At 36.4% G+C, this 23779-nt stretch overlaps 1 non-coding gene across 1 annotated transcript; it reads right to left on the minus strand.

Moving 5' to 3' along the window:
• Positions 1-10139: 10139 nt before the first annotated feature.
• Positions 10140-10302, minus strand: LOC115872053. The gene has a single exon (XR_004047622.1). It is a non-coding gene; the product is annotated as a U1 spliceosomal RNA (small nuclear RNA).
• Between the last annotated feature and the right edge of the window lie 13477 nt (positions 10303-23779).

Below are 23779 nucleotides of genomic sequence, written 5' to 3' on the forward strand. Positions count from 1 at the left end.
GCAAGCTCAACATTCATTCATATATCAATAGTTTGTCTATACATGTCCTTGTCACACTTTTGATATGTCATTATCATTTTATTGGGAGATATTATAAATCATACCCAGGAGGCAGATGGTAAATCTATTGGTAGTATAATTCATTTAGCTAATGGTATTGAATTTTAAAATACTGCTTAGAAAACTAAAGTATATATGTTTAGGGCAGGAAGCTTTTTAGACTTAACTACATGTATTGTTGACATGTACAGATTAAGACTCAAGTGAATGGACACTATTTATTCAAGCAACAAAGGTTGGGCTAGGACAAAACTTTCACTAACACTCATTTACTAATGAAGAACTGTGCCTTCTGGACTAGTACATGTCCTAAGAAAGCAAACCGAAGCCACACTCAATAGTCTCGAGTAGATGCAGACTCATAGCCATGCTTAATGACAAGGTCGAACTGTCTTTGTGATTGCCAAGACAGATTCTGTAAGGAGTAGAACCCCCATCTTCTTTCCCCTGTGTAGCACCGAGTGCTTTTGGTCTGCTGACCTTGCAGTTAACAGCCCAAATGTGTAACCATCATGTTACCAGGCTTCCATTAATAAGGTAAAAAGATTACCAAAACAGCAAATATATGGTGGTCTTGAGTTGACAATTATTGGGCACCCTCAAAGAAAGAGATATGAATGAAAGCCAAATAACTTCCAACTTCATAATTTCATCCACCCTAATCTTATTCCATTAGGGAGGATTGGTGGAAATTACATTGAGTTATGTCAAATCATGGGATTTACTAAACCTTAACTGCCATTCTACTGAGAATTCTGGCTCTGGCTGACCCCAAAACATTAACTATCATGATATATATTGGTGAGACCACTCATGTAGAAAGTTAAAAATATATCTACATATATTCACACTAAAAGAACCATTCTTGGATGGTGACTAGCAGTAGCACTGAAATGGAAAGTAAATTACTGGCTAGATCTTAGACACAGGTTAACTGGAGTGAAGGGAAAGGTAATACACAATAAGAGACATGCCAGCCGAACAGTGATGGGGCCAGGAAAAGACAGTAGGAGAAGTGCAAGAGTGAAAACTAACAGAGGGAAATATTGTAGACACAGCCTATGTAAAACAGTGAAATAAGCATGATCTGTAAGTGGATGCATTGGTAGATATTTTGGCTACATGGACATGAAATGTGGAATAGGAGCATAAGCATGAAATATAATATATATATGTATATGTACTTATGTGTGCGTGTGGGTGTGTGTATACTTTGGTATAAGCTGACCCAAATATAAGCCGAGGCACCTAATTTTACCACAAAAACTGGGAAAGCTTATTGACTAGAGTATAAGGTTAGGGTGGGATATGCAGCAGTTACTGGTAAATTTCAAAATAAAAATAGATACCAATAAAAGTACAATAATTGATGCATCAGTAGGTTAAATGTTTTTCCATATTTCAAAGAAAAGCAGCAGTTAACTAAGTGTAAGTGGAAAAGAGTGTCAACAAAAACAATATGGTGTCAGCAATAACTTTAAAAGTACAAAAACAGAACCATAAGCAACCAAGCTAAAACATGAGTTAAAATCCTTCAAAACTGGGTTCCTCCTCATCTGTCTGTCCAAGCAGAGCTTCCGCTTTAGCTGGTGTGAGGTTATCAGACAGACATTGTCGTCCTCACTGAGTCCGCAGTCACCACCATCACTGCTGTCGTTCTCACACACAGCGCCGTCTCACTGCCATCCACGGCATTACTAAGGACACATGTCCTGAAGGCGCGTTGCACCATGGCCTCTGGAATCTCTTCCCAGGCATCACGAACCCACTTTGCTATCAAGTCTATGTTGGGCTTCATCAGAGTTCCAACTTGTGTCAGTCGGGCTCGACCAGATGACATCTCTTCATGCCATGTCTTTCACACACGGTCTTCATCTATTTGATATCAAAAAGGCAATATTTACTCAAAGGAGTAATAATGCAGGGACAGTGAATTATTTAATGTGGCTTTCTAGCCAAAGTCTCTATAACTCCCACTAAGTGACCTTTTCTTGCAAGAGTTTTAATAAGACAGTAGGGGAAGACACAGCTAGGATTGCCTGTAAATAATTGTTAGCAAGATACATTTGGTTACATTTTAGTAGGTATAGAATGAAACCTCTGCAAAGCAGGAGCTGGGCTCTCACTACCAGCAAGAGCCAGAGTGGAGCAAGTCTTCTGACCCTGAAATCTCTACAATGACCTCCTTAATCCAGAAGACAACTGTGGCATAAAGGGGGAAGCCAGCTGAACAAGGAGTCAAAGCAGAAGACAGGCTCACAGACTTGTTCACAGAACAAGTGTAAGTGTACTTTTCACCCTTCATAGAAACGTTGAGTATGATAGGCAGGAGGCTGGATTGTGAGATGAGGTGCCTCTGGGACCATAATTGGGGGAGTTTGGGGAGCTGGATTTTCTGATCCCTAGAGACAGAGCTGAGTGACTTCGGCTCTTAGTTTACTGGAGTGGGGTGCATCTGGGCACTAAATTCAGAGAGCTTGGTACACTGACCTAAGAAGCTAAATGCCTTTTGACACTTATTGTTGTTGCTGTTAGGTGCCATGGAGTCAGTTCAGCCTTACAGTAACGCTATGTGAAACAGAGTGGAACACTGCCCAGTCCTGCACCACCCTCACAATTGTTATGTTTGAGCCCATTGCTGCAGCCGCTGTGTCAGACTGTCTCATCCAATGCCTTCTTCTTAGCTGCCCCTCGACTTTACCAAGCAGCATGTATTTCTCCAGGAAATGGTTTCTCCTGACAGTATGTCCAAGGAAATGAAATCTCACCATCCTTGCCTCTGAGGAGCATTCTAATGTGCTTTTTCCAAGATAGATTTCTTTGTTCTTTCAATATTCTTGCCAGCACCAAAATTGAAGCCCATTAATTCTTCTTTGGTCTTCTTTATTCAATATACAACTTTCACATGCATATGAGGTGATTGAAGTACCATGAGCTGGGTCTGGCTCACCTTAGTCCTCAAACTTTTCAACATTTTAAAGAGGTCTTGTGCAACAAATTTACTAAATGCAATGGGACATTTATTAGCAGTCATGTCCTTATTGAACTGTTCAATAATGCTATATAAAATATTAAAGAAATTTTGTAACATGTCCTGACTGAACATCTGGGTCCTGAGCATTTCTCACCTGCATTGCAACCTGTTAACTTACTTAATAAACTATTTACTAATAATGAACCTTGTCTGTGAGTTTTCTGCAATGAATTATTGAATTCAATCGCTGGAAAAATTGAGAGTCTTGTGAATGGCAACTCAAATAGAAACAAAGAAATGTCAGAAGTGGGATCAGCAGCATTGTCTTGTGAGGATTGTAATCAATGAAATGAAACAAAGTACATATTAATTGTTGAATGAAAAACTGATTTGATCTGTAAACTGTTACCCAGTTCATAACACAAAGTTTTAAAAAATTATGTTTGTAAACACTGTTTAACTATATCTCCCAATGTTTTCCATCTGACTCATATTACACATAGTTTGGAACTGGCCTGACACTGACCCACAAATTTACTCTCTTTTCTTTAGATTTAACAATTATATTGATCAGTATTCATATTTACTTATCATTTCTTCTACCATTTCAAGTCTTTGCTGAAGTAATCTACAGAGTTCATCATTTGTTATTATACGTTTCAATTTTTGATTTTCCATTTGGTCTTTGTAAGGGTTATTTTCTGTGCCAGACCGGGTTCTCTAGAGGAAACAAAATCAGGAACTTATGACTTTATATATATGGATAGATGTATATAACAAAATAAAATAACAGTTAATTAGTCCACAGAGCAGTACAGAGGGCTCGGTTCAACTCACTTCTGTGAAATAGTTAATATACTGGCAGTCCTTCAATTCACGAGGGCTGTTGGATGCAAGTCAATGAAGCCAGACAATGAGTCTTCTGTAGAGCAATACAGGCAGTATGGTCACAGGTAGCAAACAGTAGAGCAGGTCACAAACAGCCAGATGACAGGGTCCGGAAGTCCCCAGATTAAGTGATGTATACACCAGTAGGGTAGTGAAGCAGGTCTCAAAGGAACCTCAACTGTACTGACACAATACACGGGTTGGGTGTCCCACAAGTAGCATAGCTCACAGGTTGAGGCAGAGAATTAGCACACTGGTCCAATCATCAAAGAGCAAAAGGCCAAAAGGCAAGGCTTGCTGAGCTATTTATCTCTTTGCTCTTCAATTAAACTGCAAATTTATTAATCCCACATGTGTTCATTGGCCAGGTTGGCACAATAAACCTACTTATAACAGTTTCTTTGATGAGATTCACTACTTTTGCACTACTGCATATTTTCCAACAAATATGATTATTATTAAAATAGCTTTCTGGAAAAAAAAACTTTCTGATATCTTTGCCAAATCCAACATCTATGGTTACTTAGAAGAAATTTATATTTAGCATGAGGTTGTTTTGGAATTCTTTTCTAACCATTTTCACACTTTTTTTTTTCTTCTTAGCATGGTTAATAATTTTTGAATTATCGTGAACTCTTAATAATATGTTGAGCATTTTGGACTTATGTCTTGTTTTTCTGAAGGTAGCTAGTTTCCTTGATTTGATTTAAACTGCAAAATCTCACTCCCTCAGAACATGTTGCCACTGATGTTTCTGCTCAGCTGTTTACATTTTTATTTTTAAGTCTAATTCCCAAAGGTTAACACTAAATCTGTTTATTTAGAGTCAAACCAATGAGTTATGATTTTTATGACTTCTCATATTTGTCATTTATTAGCATTTCATCTATGTGAAGGTGAAGTAATTTGTTCCAATTGTAATCAGTTCTTAAGTCATTATTGGATCTCAATTTTACCAGAACCTCTTGATAACCCTATGACAATGTGTGGATCGCTTGATTCTGCATTTCTATTGCTTCTAGATCTCAGCTGCTTATTCTACTGCTTGGCCAATCCTCAGACCCAAATATTTGCTTTCTGAGTTGATCCATCTCTCTTTAACAAACACAATTATAAACTACTCATCAATATCAAATCTAGCCCTCAACCTTAGTGTCAAAACTGGTGTTTTATTTTGTTTTCATCAGACATATACTAGTAAAACTACAGTATTCACAGAAAGAACTGAGAATAGTTTTTTGTTCAATGATGCAGCAGTTTTTAAGAGAAGTAATTTGTTGCCAAACTTTCTTGAGTTTCCAGTTCCTTGAAATTGTCATTTAAAAGAATAAACTACAGTCCTGTGCTTATTGAACTGTTCAGTAATGTTATATGAAACCATCAAGTTCACTATGAAGTAATGTGTTGAAATATAAGAGAAGTGACACTAGGGATATTATAGAAGCATTGAAAGAAGTTTTGTATTTTGACTTCTTTTTTATCTTTTTTTTAATCGCTTTATTAGGGGCTCATACAATTCTTATCAAAATCCATACATACATCAATTGTGTAAAGCACATTTGTACATTCATTGCCCTCATCATTCTCAAAACATTTCCTCTCCACTTAAGCTCCTGGCATCAGGTCCTCATTTTTCCCCTCCCTTCCCCCTCCCCCTCCCTCATGAGCCCTTGATAATTTATAAATTATTATTTTGTCATATCTTGCCCTATCCGACGTCTCCCTTCACCCACTTTTCTGTTGTCTGTCCCCCAGAGGTTTTTGACTTCCATGGAAGTTTCCTGAGAACTCTTGATCTTTTGAGAATCTTCTGCTGCAAAAACAATTCTGTTGATAGGTTCTAAGACTTTGGAGTGACATCAAGAATTGCCAATGAAAAAAGAAAAAAAAAAAGAATTGCCAGTGATTTCAGCCAATGAGTAACTTCAGGTAATGTGTGCCAACAAAAAGATGATAATCTAATAACAGTAGAGACTGGATTCAGGTTACTGTAGTACTTATATAGCTTGATTCTGTTATCACCACATAGTTCAATGAAAACCCCCAGGGTTTCTGTTTTCAAATTAGTTCAAAAATGAATAAAAATTCTTCACCTTCTGTCATATAAAGAAAATGAGATGTATATATTCATAATTAAAAAAAATAAAACATATTGTCTTGTGTACAAATATGGGGAAAATATAGAGTTTCAGAATGGATATAGCTAAAGGAAACATTTTAAGATAATTTTGAAATTAAGAAAATGAAAGTGTTTTGTTATTTGTATTAACTTTGCTCTGAGTTACTACAAAGCTGGAAAAAAAAGAGCTAGGAAGGAATGTATGTCTGATGATTGAAAATGTGAAAGTAGATCAGAGGAATGCAAGTTCTTAGATAAATAATGCAAAAGTGAACCAACTAAAAATATTCAACTTGTCCAATGATCAAAACTTAACTGGAATGAACAGTCGGAGTCAGCTTTTTCCATTCTAATGAGAGAGGACTCCCTGGAGTAGTTTGTCTGATCCTTTATCACACTTGTGGAGCTATAAAATAATTATGTAGCCAATTAAAATATAATCAACATAGAAATTAAATTATTATAATTCAGATAAATACAACTTGTTATTATAATTACTTTTTAAACTTTTTATTGTGAATTAGGTGTGAATGTACCTTCCCTTTTCAGCCAAATTAACACCGGTCTAAGCTCTAAACTTTTGCTTCCCCCTCCCTCCATTCCCCTCTCAACTTTTGTAACCATCAAAGTATGTTTCCTTTAGCATAAACATGTTTATCTTTAATTATTTTTAAATAATTGTGGCCACTTATAATATTTGTCCTTTTGTGATGGACTAACTTCTCAACACATCATTCTTGTCATGAGATATTCTCAATGTCATCATTATTCTTTCACCATTTGTGTAGGTAAAAAAGCTTATTTATTCATTCTTCCACTGGTGGCTGTTAGACTGTTTCCATCCTTTTGAAATTGTGAATAGTGCTGCAGTGAACATGGGTGTAGGTATATTACTCATGCTATGTTTTTTTGTTTTGTTTTGTTTTAATACTTTTAGGATATATACCAAGTAGAAGAATTCCTGAGTCATATTTTTTCTCAATAATTTAAGCTACACCATGGTTGTACTGTTTTAAAAACTCACCAGCAGTTCATAAAGATTCCAATCTTTCCACCGATTTATTTTCTATTATTTTTTGTTTTTGTTATTTTCTATTATTTTAGCTTTATTATCAGTGAAATGTTATGTCATTGTTATTTTGGTTTGCATCCTTTAGATGACTATTGAACACCAGCATTTCTTCCTACGTTTGTTGGTTGCATATATGTCTGTCTTCTTTGGTGAACTCTATGTTCATGTCCTCTGCCTAGATTTTAATGAAATTATGAATAGATTTTTTTGTAGCTCTCTTTTGTTTTTTTTTATAGTGGTGTTTTGTACTTTGATTTGTACATCTTTAGTTTATTTGCTTAGATGTATTTATAAATATTGTTTAATCTTTTGCATGATTGTTGTAAATGGTATGTTTCTTTTTATCTTAATTTTTATTATGAATGATGTGAGGTTTTCTTTTCTTGATTTCTTTTTCAGGGTTCTCTTTGTTAGTATACAGGAATCTAATTAATTTTTATATATTGATATTATACCATGCCATGTTGCCAAATCTTCAAATTATTTCCAAAAAAAATCTTTTGTGTCTCTGGGGTCTTCTATGAATAGAATTATATAGTCTGAAAATTTTACAAAGTTTACTTCTTTACCAATTCAGATGCCTTTAATTTATTTCTGTTGTCAGATAACTACTCCAGCCCCCAGATGAATAAGAAATATGATAAAGGGCATCTTTGTCTGATTCCTGTTTACTATGGGAATACTTTCCATTTGTTCACATTGAGTTGGCATTGATTTTAAATATTTACCCTTCACTATGTTGTGGAATTTCTCTTCTATTTCTATTTTGTTGAATGTCTTTCCCCCCCCTCTAGAATGGGTGTTGGATTTGTCTAATGTCTTTTCTGTATCCGTTGATATGATCATATAGGTTTTCCCCGGTTGCTTTATTTATATGTCAAATGACATTGATTGTTTTCCTAATGTTGAATCATCATTGCATACATGTTGCATTAAAAAAATGGGGGGGTGATTTTTTATTAGTTGCGATTTAATCCATATATCTTATCATTCCGTATTTCAATCATGTCAAGTAGAACTTGTAGAACAAGTAGTACAATTGTTACTACAATCAATTTCCATACAATCTTTTTCTACACGGACTCCTTGACATTGTCTCCCTTTTACCCCGCCCTCCCCACCCACCACCACTATTACCCACCACCACCATCAAACCCCTTATTCTACTTGCTGTTCCTGTAGGTTCAGCAATCCTGGGTTTCATATGCTGAACAGTGGAAAAGCATAGAACAGCTTCACGACGGTGAAACTCCATTTAATAACAACTCTGAGATACACTCAATATGAACAACCAAAAACAAAACAAAGCAATACAGATCAAAATACAGAAAATGTTGGAAACCCAGTCAGGTCCAGGCTGCATCATAGGTGGGATCTGCTGACAAAGTCACCACTGTTCAGGTCAGATTTATGCCTTTGGTCTTCTATATTCCTTCCTCCCAAGCACTCTGTGGAGTGACCGCTTTATTCCCACCTTCAGTTTTAGATAGGGGGAGTTCTACAAAGGCATTTCCAAGGTAGTTCCACCAATGAATTTTGGGCTCCCACTGCCATCCTTCACCTTCTGCACACTGGATTCTAGCAGTTTAGGCTCGTACTGATCCCTCCTTCGATTTCAGGTTTTATGGGTTCTAATCCTTCGATGACTGATGATGGAGTGCTTCTTCCATGTGGACTTTGATCTTACCCTGTATATAAAATTCTCTCTTATACATATATGAGTGTCTGTGGATTTGTTTCTCTAGTTTACCAAAGACTAACACATTATGAGCCCACTCCTGGTACCATGAGGGAGAGGTCAAACAAACATCTACTCTCCATCTTATGATTTGTTTCTCCAGTACCACAACTCCTGGTACCATAATGTGTTAGTCTTTGGTAAACAAGAGAAACAAATCCACAAAAACTCATATATGTATAAGAGAGAGTTTTATATAAAGGGTAAGTGTACATTCAGAAAGTATCCCAACCCAGCCCAGTCTAAACCCATAAGTCTGACTTAGTCCATATGTCCGACACCAATCTACAAAGTCCTCCTCAAATTCATGCTGGTCTGTGAGGCAGGAAACACAGGGGATAGCAGCACGTGTGTGAGGGTGTTGTCTCAGGGAAACAAGGTGCACAGGGGTCTCTGCGGCCAGGGAGAGCTGAGGATCCCTGGGTGTGTATCGTGAGCACTGGGAAACTCTCAAACAATGGGAACCCAGGGGACCCGTGTCAGGGTGAACACAGGTGAGCCGTCTGTGACAAAACCACCAAAAGGCCCCGGGGTGCTGTGAGACTAGGGATACGTCTGAAGCCCCTCATTGGCCCTTTCACTCACTGATCTGGTGACCTCACAGGGAACTGCAGGTGGGTGTCTCTGTGTCATTTTCCTGGACCTGCTTCTTTAAAAGATTTTTTTACTATTATTTGGATTCTATTGGATAATATTTTTGGGGTTTTTTTGAGACTTTATGCATCTATGTTCATAGGGAACATTGGTCTAAATTTTCTATTCAGTTAATGTCTTTGCTTATTTTTGGTACAAATGTTATATTTGCTTCTTAAAGTGAGTAAGGGCATTTGACACCCATTTCTAATTCTAGAACAGTTTGAGCAGAATTGATGTCAACTCTCCTATAAATGTTTGATAGAATCCCCTGTGAAATTGTATGACCCTGGGCTTTTTTTTTTTTTTTTTGCGGGCTAAGTTTTTTAATTACCTTTTCTATTTTTCTTTTATTATGGCTTTGTGGAATTTTTCTCCATCAAACTGTGTTAGTTAAGTATGTAGTGTGTTTTTACAAATATATTTTTATTTTCAGGTTTATTGGAGTACATTCTTTCACAGCATTGTTATTATCTTTTATTATTTTGGTTGGTTATTTTATGATGTTGCCCATTTCATTTCTTATTCATGATCTTTGCATCTTGTTCTTTTCCTTTGTTATATTTTCCAGCATTTTGGCAATTTTACTAATCCTTTCAAAAAACAACTTCTTCTGTTAAATTTCTATCACCTTTGTGTTGTTTGTTTTTTCAAACAGGGGAGAGCACAAATGCAGTCCCCCACTACCACAAATTATGCAGTGGAGTTTCCCGCATTTGGGGAAATCGCAGGGGTCAGCACATCCGGAGTGCAATGGATAAGCCCCACCCTGGGAAACCACCTTCATGATCATGGTATCTCCCCTGCCAGGTAAGTATCACCTTTGTGTTTTTTGATTCATGTAATATTGCTCTAATCTGTCATTTCTTATCTTCTGGCGGCTGAAGGTTTATTTTGCTGCTCTTTTTCTACTTGTTGAAAATTTTGGGTTAAAGTGTTAATTAGCATTCTTCTTGGTTTCTTTATTAAAATGTATGTTTATTGTTATAAATTTCCCTCTGAGTGCTATTCTTGCTGTGCCCTAGAGGTTTGGGTATGTTGTCTTTATCTTCTGATATGTTTTGAGAAACTTTTAAATTCAACCTTTTTTATTTATTTTTTGAAAAACTCAGTAGCTTTTAAACAAACTTTTGTTCAATTACCACATATTTGATTCTTTTACCTTGAACTTCCTATTGCTGATTGCTGTTTTTATAATACCGTTATCTGTGGAAACATTTTCAATATTTTAGTGTTTTAAATTTATTAAGGCTTGCTGTGGGGCATAATAGACACATAGTCTATTCTGAAGAATGTTTCACGTTCCCAGAAGAAGAATGCATACTGAGTAGTTGGGGGGTGTAGTGTTCTATCTATCTATGTCTAAGAGGTAAGGTTGATTCATTCTATTTTTAGTTCTTCTGAATGTTTACTTTGTTTTGTTTTAGTTGTTCAGTCCTCCTTTCGGCGTGATGATTTGAAGTCTCATGCTATAATTGTAGTGCTGTCTCGTTCTCTCTTCAGCTCCACAAGGGTTCGATAATGCATTTTGAAGACCTGCATTGGTCATAGTTATTTCTTACGGCTTGCCTCCCTGTTCTATTGTCCCTTTAATTATCATGTAATGCTCTTTGTCTCTCAAAATACATTTCTTTGTTAGGTTTATTTTATCAGAGATTAATATTGCCACCCCAGTTTTATTTTATTGCTATTGTCTTGATATAATTATCCATTATTTGACTCTTATTTGTTGTTTCTAATGTGAATGTCTTGTAAGCAGCATATTTATGTGGTATATTTTTCTTTTCTCTTTTGTTTCTCTCTATATATATACTGTTGCATTTATTTCATTTATATTGAGTATCACTATTTTTTAAAGGTTTAAACAGAAAGAGTAAATTTATTAAAGTGGAATATTTGGAATAGAAATCCAGTGGGCCCTTAACTAGTCTAAAAGGGCCAGAAACACATAAAGCCAAATCTTTTACTCTAGCAATAGTGACCTCACATCATAGGTTGGCTTTCTGTTGGGTCAGTGTTATTATTGAGAAGTATGAGTTTATTGCAGTTAATTTGCTGTGTGCTTTTAAATTTTGTTGTTTGTTTCTTCTGTGAAATATTCTATGCTTAGTTCATTTTGTTTGAGGATTTGGGGGGGGTTAGTTATGAGTCATTACTGACAGGGTTAATTGTGATTGCAAAAATGTGGAACTCTACCATGGGTAATGGTCAGTTTTACCATGCTGCTGGTTTTATTGAATGAACCATATCAGAAACTAGAAGATTTTCTAAAAATTAAGAAAAAAGAGTATGCTGATCTGTTTTCAAAAATTTCTTTAATGTTTTTGTTTTCTTTTATTTGTCCATGTTAGGGTTTATCTCAGATGTTATGTCATTGGGCATCCAAAAATGTGATTATATATATATGTATATATAACATTACATATATCTCTATCTATCTATCTATCATCTATCTATCTATCTATTTATATATATATCCCAGGTTTGCAAACCTAAGGATTTTTTTTTTTAGGGGGGTGATGCAGTCACAGGAGGGTGGTAAAAGGGAGAGGATGCCAAAGAGTCCATGTGGAAAAGAATGTTTGGAAACTGATTTTGGTAAGAAATGTACAATACTGCTTGATGTGATTGAACTATTGAATGACATGATTTATGTATTAACTCACAATTTAACAAAGAAAGAATGAAGAGCTAAGGTGGGAGCGTGTCCATTGACTCCCATGACCTCTATATACGGAATCTCCTATGTCCAGGAAAAAGAAAGTGTAATACCAAAAAATGGCATAGATGTGGCAGTAGTAAAACCAGAGCATGAAGCAATGTTATAGGTCTCCAGTTCATGGAGTGCGTAAAGTTGAGAAAGTAGGTTAATTTGTAGAGTTAATAAGGAAAGCTGGGTTTGCTGACTCATGGACTTAGCGCAAAACACATTTAAGCTGAAGCTTATGGTTAAGTGGAGAGCTTTGGAGGTATTTATTGACAATGCTAAAAGAACTTTAAAGTGTTGTCAGAGCAGCAGCCAAGCAGAGGGGCTGACGGCAAGAGAGATGCCTGCTTGTGGACAATGGAAAGAAAAGGGTGTCTTGACCAAATAATTGTATCCTGGATATGTCTGATACTGAGTTGTAACCCTTTGACTTTCCTAATAAACCCATAATGGTGAGTATAGTTTATGAGTTGTGTGTGGTCATCACAAAGCACTTTTTAGCTTAGCAGAGAAGTTGAGAGTACCATAGGAGGTACAGCTTGTTTCAAAATTGCTAAGAAGATTGAAGGGTGGTGACATGCCTGAACCGTGGCTCATAGGAATCAGTCTTGTAGAGTTCAATTGTTCTTTCCTTTTTGAAGTCAAATTAATTCAGATGGCTTCCCCACACTATTTTTACATGATCTTAATGATATAGGCATGAATATCTAAGGCTTGTTTAAAGGGAATATATTTTTTGTAAGTAAGAAAATTGCATAGAACAAAAGTAATTCAAATTCAATGCACTTCAGTAATTTTAGATTCTTTAGGGAACTATACAAAATGCCTAGACCATTCTTTTCTCATGAAAATGTGAAGTGTGCTAGGAAACAGCTTAATTTCCCCAAAATAACACGCAGAAACTTCAATTACAAATTTACTCTAATATAATCTCTGTCTTCTCATAGTCTCAATATAAAATGTACTTGATGTCTCACTGTAAGTGTAAAAAATTACACATAGACACAACGTGCACATGCAAACATACACATGTAACAGGTAGCATTTTATGGTATAATTTTTTTCTGAAAAAATGTTTAGACATATGTAGATCAGATTAAGTTTGTCTACAAAATGAAATAGAGAGTTGTTAATTTTACTGTTAACCTGATAAACACTGTAAACAAAGCTTAATAACCTAACAATGTAGGAAGATAAAATATTTGAGCTGTGGAGTTGAAATATCTATATTTCTAAATGGCAGGATGAAATAGTGTCATACAGGATTCTCTACACAGAATGAGAAATAGTCACTGAATGCAATTTTCTCATAACAGTGTTTGATTATTCATCAGTATATATGAATATTCAAAGATTTTGGAAATGAGTTGCTAAGTGTAATTTTCTAAAATGGACAATTTTTCTACAGGCATAAATGTTATAGCCTTAAGAATGTTTAATGCAATATTAAATAATCAGACACATAGTTTAGACCTGATGGATAAATTATGCTATTCTGCAGTTACAGAAGATACTGTACTTTGACTCAAACTGAGAATATTCTATTTTAGAACATTATAGTAGGTAAAAGCATTGGGTAAAGTTTGAGTAGTCATATATTACATGAAACAAAATCTTTATCTTTTATTCTTTCATACACAATTTGCTTAGGGACTGAAAGTAGTATTTATTCAAATCATGAGAGATTTAATTAACATAGGGCTATGGTTCTTTGTAAAGAAAATTAATCTTAATAAAAGGTTTAAAGAATAAACACCAATATTTGATTCAATATTGTGGTTTAGTGGGGTTTGTTCTTATTAATTGCTTTTCATTTGGCATTTAGGTAATCTTTCATTATGTGTTCTGTGTATTGTCCATTTATTTATTTTTATTTCTTATTCAATCATATTACCTATAGAACCCATTCCCCTAAATACGTCTCATTACCACTTTAGTCACCTTGGACAAAGATCATAGTCCAGAGGCACTCTTTATTAGCATAACAGAGATAAAGCTGGTGAAGCAATAGAGCCAAGTGAATAGTTGCTCCCATTTATCCCCCAGAAACTATACCCCACTAACAAATAAATAAATAAATAAAGACTGAGATCTTAGCTCTCGGGATGGCAGTCAAGGTGAGTCCAAAAGTAGAAGAAAGGGGCATCCTGGGCATTACTGGAGCCAGTACAACCTACACATTAGCATCTGCAGAACTTTTTCACTGCAGCCATTTTGGAATGTTGTTGGGCACCACCCTAAACAGGAAGAGAGAATGCAAATTAAACTGAAGGATCTGTAGACCAGGTCCTAAGTCTGAACTAATTGCATATTAGAGCTTGCAAACTATGCACCTGGGAGATGGAATAGGGAGACTGGTTCTGTGAGAGAGGGAGATGGTGTGTCTTGTCAAGATGAATGGACACTCAGACTGGGAGAAGATGAAAAGGTGTCAGAATGAGAGGGATAGTGCCCAACTTCTGACTCCTTGCGCAGAGTGTAGCATGATGGGAAAACATGTACAGGAGTGTGCATGAGACATAGAAATCACTGCCCGACTTTGCCATGGGAAAGATGAATGCTGACCCTTGTATCAATATCTGTTACCTGCTGAAATTCACCACATATGTGTATTGAACTCCAGAACCCAAATACTCAGAATTCCTAAATTATTGCTAACTAAAAAAGATTTAGAGATCTTTCTAGTGGTTCTTAGGAGAACACAACTCAATGAGATTGAGTAGAAGGAACATGGGTGGTTTATGCTTTGAGCTGATAACTTCATATCAGCAGTTCAAAACCACTAGCCTTTCTGAGGGCAGAGGATGGGGCTTGCTGTGCCATTAAAATGCAGTCTTGGAAACCTAAGGGGACAGGTCTACTCTGGCCTACAGGGTTGTTCATAGTCAGAATCTACTTCATGGTAATGAATTTTTGTTTGCTTACCATTGAGGAAATACATGAAAAATAGATAATGTACCATATGTCACAGGGAGTGACATATGTAATTATTAAATCAAAATAATTACCAAAATAATAAAAAAATTTTAAACCAAATCTTTTTACCCAGTAAAGTTATAATTCAAAAGTGAGGAAAAAGTAGACATTTCCAAAATAAGCAGAACCTCTGGAGTTGGGTCACCACCAGACCAGCTCTGCAAGTATTACTCAAAGACTTTACCAAATAGAAAGGCAAGAATTCTAAAGCAACATATGAATCTATATGTGGGGTGAAGGTGATGGGATAATAAGAGAAAAGTACCTAAATGAAAGAAAACAGCACAACAACTTTAGCATAAGAAGCAAATGTATGATCTTTTCAGTTAATACCTGCAATAATATACTTCTACAAACAATGCAGCATCAAGATTTTAAGAAGAGGTCAGAAGCAAATCCATTGGACGTAGGATGGACAATGATGCTGTCAATTCACCACCAGAAATTGAGGACAGGATTTATCAGACATAGATTTAATAATTAAGGTGGTATGTTATTGCTTGTTTGTATGGTAAACATTGTTGCAGTTGTAATTATTTAATGTACATAGTAAACAGTAAGAACTTACCAAGAACATAAGTACACAGTTGAAATGAGTGAAGAAAGTAAGAAGATGTGCCACCGGAAAGCAAATATAAACAAGGATGAGAACATGAAACATTCTTAAAATACATGAAACACTCAAAAAACAGTTTGAAAATTAATGATTTTAACATTTTACTTAATTACCTTAAATGTAAATTATCTTTTTTTAAATCATTTTATTAGGGGCTCATACAACTCTTATCACAATCCATACACACATCAATTGTGTAAAGTGCATTTGTACATTCAGTGCCCTCATCATTCTCAAAACATTTCCTCTCCACTTAAGCCCCCGGCATCAGCTCCTCATTTTTTCCCTCCCTCCCTGCTCCCCCCTCCCTCTTGAGCCCTTGATAATTTATAAATTATTATTTTGTCATATCTTGCCCTGTCCGACGTCTCCCTTCACCCACTTTTCGGTTGTCCGTCCCCTAGGGAGGAGGTCACATATAGTTCCTTGTAATCAGTTCCCTCTTTCCAACCTACTCTCCCTCCATCCTCCCAGTATCGCCACTCACACCACTGGTCCTGTAGGGATCACCCGTCCTAGATTCCCTGTATTTTCAGTTCCTATCTGTACCACTGTACATCCTCTGGTCTAGCCAGACTTGCAAGGTAGAATTCAGATCATGATAATGGGAGCGGAAATGTAAGTTATCTTAATTTCTCATGCAATCACCAGAAAATGACAATATGAATTTTTTAATTTGTCAACAAGAAATACACCTTAGACATAAAGGCTTAAAGAAAAATAAAATGATGGAAATAAATATTTCATGCAACTAACAGTAGGATCATGGATGGAAATAATTATCTCAAATAAAATATATTACAAGTGATAAAGAGAAGGACACTAGAAAATAATAAAATGATCAATACATCAATAAGACATAACAATTATAAATATTTGTAACTAAGCAATGCTCCAAACACATGAAATAAATATTGACTAATATCAAAGGAGAAATAGATAACTCCACAATAATAGCAGGAGATTTCAATACACCAATTTTAATATAGACAGAATATCTAATATGAAGAACACTCAAAGCACTGAGAACTTATAAGCAGAAGCCTATAGGATCTAACAGACATATGTAGAGCAGTCTGCCAAGCATCAGTGCGATAAACATTCTCCTCTTGTGTACATAAATTATTCTCCAGAAAATAATATATGCTAGAATACAAAGTAAATGCCCTCACATTTAGAAAAAGAGAAAAGTGTACAGACCATCTTCTCATCTGTCTTGATGGCACCAAGCAGGAAACACACAATGGGAGAAAAAGTAGAATTTGGAAGTGGAATGATACAGTGATGAAAAACTATTTGGTTCTTAAAAAGAAGAAATCAAACATGAAATTAAAACAAAATTATAAATAAAGTTAGAAAAGTTAGCTTAGTAAAGTATTTAAGGCACAACAAAATAGTACTCAGAAACTCATAGTAAAAAATGACTACATTAAAAAATAAGAATGATCCAATATTGTTAATATATAACTTAAACAAGTAAAAAATCAAAAGCAAAAGAGATCAAAAACTAGCAAACAAAAGAAAATAATACAGCTCAGGCCAGAAATCAATGAAATAGAAAATTTGGAAACATATTTAAAAACCAGCTAAAGCAGACCAAGAAAATAAATAAGCCACTTGCTAGACTAATAAAAAAAATAACAGGAAAGACAAGTAAAACAATTAAATAAGAGAAATTTTCTGAGTAACTACTGAGCATTGGCAGTTATAGTGCTGGAAGTTGAGCAACTCAGGTTAGAAGTAACCAAAAATATAAGTGGGGAAGGGCTGCTTTCTCAAAATGGAGTCCAACTTAATGATGTGGAGAGAGCGAGGATTCTATGCCCTTTTAAATTTTATTCTTGTGCCGATGGGGCACAACACAAAACGAGGAGAATAGCTGCCAACATCTGCTAACATTTGGAACACGAGATGGATCAGGCATGAATCTAGGACACTTGGAAGTCATCAAAATGAAATGAAACACAAAAGGTCAATATTCTGGTTATTAGGGAACTGAAATGAGCTTCTATTGGTCATTATGAATCAACAATGGTTTACTTGCAGGGAAAGGTAAAATCGAATGCTATGCATTCATTCTTGATCTCTCTTGAAACACAATGCTTTCTGTGATAGGACAATATTTGGACTTTTAAAAGGGCCTTCCAGAACCAAGGGCACAAAAGGAAGCATCCCAAGCTCCACTGAAACCATTAGCTATAAACAAGGGTCTAGGAACTGATGGAATGCAAAGGGAATTGTTTCAAAAAGCTGATGCAGCGCAGGAAGTGTGCATTCCTCTATGCCAGGAAATGTGGAAGCTAGCCACTTGGTCAACTGACTGGAAGACATAAATAGTTGTGTCCATTCCGAACAAAGGGGACATAACAAAATTTTCAAATTATAAAACAATATCATTGAAATCGCATGTAAGTAAAATGTGATGAAGATCATCTGAAAATGATTGAAGCAGTACATTTACAGGGAGCTGCCAGGGGTTCAGGCTGGATACAGAAGAAGTTATGATGGAACTAGATGGAACTAGGCTCAAAGCAGAGAATACCAGGGAGATGCTTGCTTGTTTGTTTATTTGTTTTATACTGACTATGAGAGGCATTCGATGGTCTTGCTCATAATACATTATAGGTAGCCTTGGGAAGAATGGGAATTTCAGAGCACTTTATTGTGCTCATGTAGAACCTGCACACAGCTCAACATTTTTAATATAATAAATAAAAAATAAACAGTTGTGACCAGAATAAGGGTTAATACAAAGCTACATGATCTGAGCTGCATGATTTAAGATCAGGAAAGGTATGCATCAGAGTTGCATCCTATCACCAAGTATATTCAATCTGTATGGGGAGAAAATAATCAGAGAAGCTGAATTATATGAAGAAAAATGCACCATCAGGATTGGAGAGAGGCTTATTAACAATCTGTGATATGCAGGTGACATACCCCTGCTTGTTGAAAGTGAGGAAGACTTGAAGCACTTGCTGATAAAGATCAAGGATAACAGCTCTCAGAATGGATTACAACTCAAAATGAAGACAATAAAAATCCTCACTATTTCACCTTTAAGTAATATCACAATAAATGGAGAAAAGATTGAAGTTTTCAGGGATTTCATTGTGCTTGGTTCTACAATCAATGCTCTTGGAAGCAGCAGCCAAGAAATCAAATAATGCATTTCATAAGGTATATCCGCTGCACAAGATCTCTCTAAAATGTTGAAAATCAAGGATGTTACTTTTGAGGACTAACATGATCCTGAACCAAGTTTTGGTATTTTCAGTTGCCTCATATATATCCTCATATATGTGTGAAAGTTGGACATTGAATTAGAAAGACTGGAGAAACAGTTTTGAATTTGAATTGCAGTGCTGACAAAGCTTATTCAAAATACCACAGACTACCGAAAGAAGAAACAAATTTGACTTAGAAGCAATGCAGCCAGAATGCTCCTATGATGCCAGGATGGCAAAACTTTGTCTCATGTACTTTGGACCAATCCCTAGGGAAGAACATCATGCTTGATAAAGCAGAGGGGCAGGAAAAAAGAGGAGACTCTCAACAACTTGGATTGACACAGGGGCTGCAACAACTGGCTCAAACTTATGAATAATGAATAATTGTGAGGATGGCACAGGACTGGTGTTGTTCATTCTGATTTACCTAGTGTTAGGAGTCAGAGCACACTCAGTGGCACCTACCAACAACAACAACAGCAACAACAAGAAAGACTGATGAATTCTAATATTATTCAAATTTATGCACATATCATTAAAGCCAGTAATTAAAAAGTTGAATTTTTTATGCCTTTCAATCTAAAATTAATTTGAAAAAAATTGAAGATGCATAGAAAATTTCTAATGTTTAAAATGTGAACATTTGAATCAAAGAGGAAGGTTCAGTAACTGGGAAATATGACTTTGGAGATAAACATGAAGCTGAGTATCTCATGAAAGAATTTTTTAAGTTGAAAACTTCATTACAAATACTTTTTTCCAACAACATAAATGCTGATTATACATGTGGACAAGGTCAGATGGGATAAACAGTGTTCAAACTGAATACGTATGTGGGAAGAGATAATGGAGACACGTAATATCATCACCCAAAACAAGAGGGGGCAATTGTGGAAGAGGCCATCAGTTTTTCATGTGCAAGTTCAGGTTGAAGCCAAAGCAATTAAAACAAGCACACTAGAGCCAGAAGGTGAGAGGACACATCTGAATTTAGAGACCATTTCTAGAATAGATTTGATGCTTTAAACACTAATTACCAAAAATAGATGCGTTGTGAGATGACATCTAGAACATCATACATGAAAAAAGTTCATTATACATCAAAAGCTCATTAAAAAGACAGTTAAAGAAATACCAAAGTAGATGTCAGAAGGTACTCTGAAACTTGCTATTGACTGTACAGCAGCTAAAGTAAATGGGAAAAAAATTAAGTGAAAAATGTTTTAAGGAATAAAGTGAAAGAACTGAACAGAAAATTTATAAAGCTGCTGGAGAAGAAAAGTGAAGCATTGTATTAAAGCGTGCAACGATCTGGACCTAGGAAACCAAAAGAGAAAGACACTGAGTTTCTCAAACTGATATAACTGAAGGAAAAATTCAAGATTCCAGTTGCAAGATTGGAGAATTCTATGGGCAAAATATTGAATGATGCAGGAAACCTGAAAAGGCAATAGAAAAAATAAACAAAATCACTATATCAAAAAGATTTGTCAATATTGAACCAACTTATGGTTTTGAAAGTTACCTTCAAAGCTAACTGAAGGTATTAGGGAAAAACAAGGCTTTAGGAACTGATGAAAGACCAGTAGAAATGTTTCAACAAACTGATAAAGCACTGGAGACACTCATTAATCTATACAACTCTTTGTAAGACAGCTATTTTGTCAACATACTGGAAGAGATCAATTATTTATGATCTTTCCAAAGAAAAGTAACTTAACAGAAGGTAGAAATTATCAAGCATTATTAATAATGTTGCATGCAGATAAAATTTTGCTGAAGACAATTCAAAATGGTTGCAGGAGCATATTAATAAGGGGTTGCTAGAAATTCCTGCCAGCTTTAGAAGAGAAAGTGGAATAAGGGTTATTGTTGCTGACTTCAAATGAATGTTGGATGAAAACAGAGAATATGAGAATAAAAAGTTTACTTTTGTTTCATTGACTATGTAAACAGAGGTATTTGCCTGGGAGGCTCATAACAAACTATGGATAACATTGCAAAGAATGCAAATCCCGGAACACGTAATTGTACTCCTGCAGAACATAGAACAAGAGTCAGTAATTGACAAAACAAAGGAAAAAGCATGTTTTAAACTAGGGATGGTATGCATCAGGGTTGTATCTTTCCCCATTCTTATTCAATATGTATACTGAGCAAATAATTGGATAAGCTGGGTTATACGAAGAAGAATGGGGAATCAGGACTGGAGGAAGGCTCTTTAACAACAGGAGATGCAGAGATTATGCAAGCTTGTTTTCTGATTTAAAGCACTTTTTTTTTTCTTTTTTAACATTTTATTAGGGGCTCATACAACTGTTATCCCAATCCATACACACATCAATTGTGTAAAGCGCATTTGTACATCGTTTCTCAAAACATTTTCTCTCCATTTAAACCCCCGACATTAGGTCCTCATTTTTCCCCTCCCTCCCCGCTCCCCCCTCCCGCATGAGCCCTTGATAGTTTATAAATGGGTATTTTGTCATATCTTGCCCTGTCCGACGTCTCCCTTCATCCACTTTTCGGTTGTCTGTCCCCCAGGGAGGAGGTCACACACAGTTCCATGTAATCGGTTCCCTCTTTCCTACCCATTCTCCCTTTACCCTCCCTGTTTTGCCACTCACACACTGGTCCTATAGGGCTCATCCGTCCTGGATTCCCTGTATTTTCAGTTCTTATCTGTACCAGTGTACCTCCTCTGGTCTAACCAGTCTTGCAAGATAGAATTCGAGTCATGGTAGTGGGAGCGGGGAGGAAACCTTTAGGAACTAGAAGAAGATTGTATTTCTCATCATTGTTACATCGCACCCTGACTGGCTCATCTCCTCCCCAAGACCCCTCTGCAAGGGGATCTCCAGTGGCCTACTAATGGGCTTTGGATCTCCACTCCGCACTCCCCCAATCATTCACTATGGTAAGATTTTTTGTTCTGATGATGCCTTACACCTGATCCCTTCAACACCTCATGGTTGCATAGGCTGGTGTGCTTCTTCCATGTGGGCTTTGTTGCTTCTGAGCTTGATGGCCGCTTGATTACCTTCAAGCCTTTAAGACCCCAGACGCTATACTTTTTGATAGCCGGGCACCATTTCTTATGAGGATCAAAGAGAATAAAAATTACAGCCTTCAATATGGATTACAGCTCAATGTAAAGAAAAGAGAAATCCTCCCTACTGTGTCAATGACAGCATCATTAACACACACACAGAAAGAAAAGAGAAATTGTGAAAGATTAAATTTAACTTGGAACCACAATCAATGTTCCTAGAAGGAAACAGCAGCCTAGAAATCAAATGACATTTGACAAAACTAATGTATGAGATCTGTTTACTATCCAAATATCTCTTTGAGGAATAAGAAGTTCCTAACCCAAATTGTAGAGTTTTCAATGGCCTCATATGCATGGGCAAGCTGGACAGTGAACTAGGAAGGCAGGCGATGCCTCTTAATGATGGTGTTGGCCAAGAAGATTGAAAGTCCTATGGACTGTCCGAAGAACATACACATTTGTCTTGGAGAAAATACACCTAGACTACTGTTTAGAAGCAAGGGTGTCAAGATCATCTCTTACACTTTGGACATGTTATCAGGAAATGCCAGCTAATCAAAGAGGACATCGTGCTAAATAAAGTAGAGGGTCGGTGAAAAAAGAGAAGCGCTCAATGAGATGAATTGTCACAGTCGCTGCAAAGATGATCTCAAACAACAATAGACTGAGAATGGCACAGGACCAGAGTTTTGCCTTCTGCGGTACACAGCAAGTCACTATTGGTAATCACGTAATCAATGGCGCCCAACAACAACACCATATTCACTGCAGTGGATGAAGAGATAAGCAAAATGTGATGCGTGTAGACAAAGGAAATCACATAATCATCAGGAGCCCCATCATGTTCTGCTCCCCAGAAGGCTGTCACCTCGAGATCACGAGGTGACACCCAAACCAAACCCATTGCCATTGAGTCAAGGCTGACTTACAGTGACTGCCCTGTGGGTTTTTGAGACTGTGTCTGTGTGTGAGAGAGAAAGCCCAGGCTTTCTCCCAAGGAGCTGCTACCGGTTTCTAACTGCCGGCCATGCAGATCAAAGCATAGCACGTAACGACCATGCCACCAGACAGCATGACCTAAGCACGACTGACTGTAAGGATGAAAGAATCTGAGTCCCTCGTGGCTGAGGCCCTGTCATGCCAGTTTTGGATTATGTTCTTCTGAAGTTCTAATTTTGTGAGAAAAACAAATCTCCAAATTTGCTTTAAGACACTTTCTTGGATGACTGCAACTCAATTCCAAATCGATAGGCATTCTTTTATAGAATAACACAGTGTAAGCTCTAGTGCTTCAGAATAAAATCATGAAAAGGAAGATACAAGACAATGGTGACTGAAGAGATAGAAGATTCTCAGTGCCATCTACTCGATGGCCGCCTCCTAATGAGCCCACAGAACAGAGCACAACCACCCGAGAGTCTCTGAGACTGGATCTCTTTCTGGGAGTACAAAGGCTCAGCTTCTCCTGCAGAGTGACTGATGTTTTTGAATTGTTGACCTTACAGTTATCAGCCCCACTCATAACCCATAATGCCACAAATAGTCATCACTAAATGAGAAATGGCTATTGTTAGTTCTGTACTGTTTCTAATATCATATTTGGATATATGATGCTTCAAAGAACAATTTTTAAAAAAATCAATATATCCCTAAATAAGACAAAATACTACCCTTATTCTGGTGCTTACTTGTGATCTTTACATATTGCTTTCTT

The sequence above is a fragment of the Echinops telfairi genome, unplaced genomic scaffold (genome assembly GCF_000313985.2).
Source record: "Echinops telfairi isolate 266 unplaced genomic scaffold, ASM31398v2 ScPeMD7_3;HRSCAF=10, whole genome shotgun sequence".
Lineage (NCBI taxonomy): Eukaryota > Metazoa > Chordata > Mammalia > Afrosoricida > Tenrecidae > Echinops > Echinops telfairi.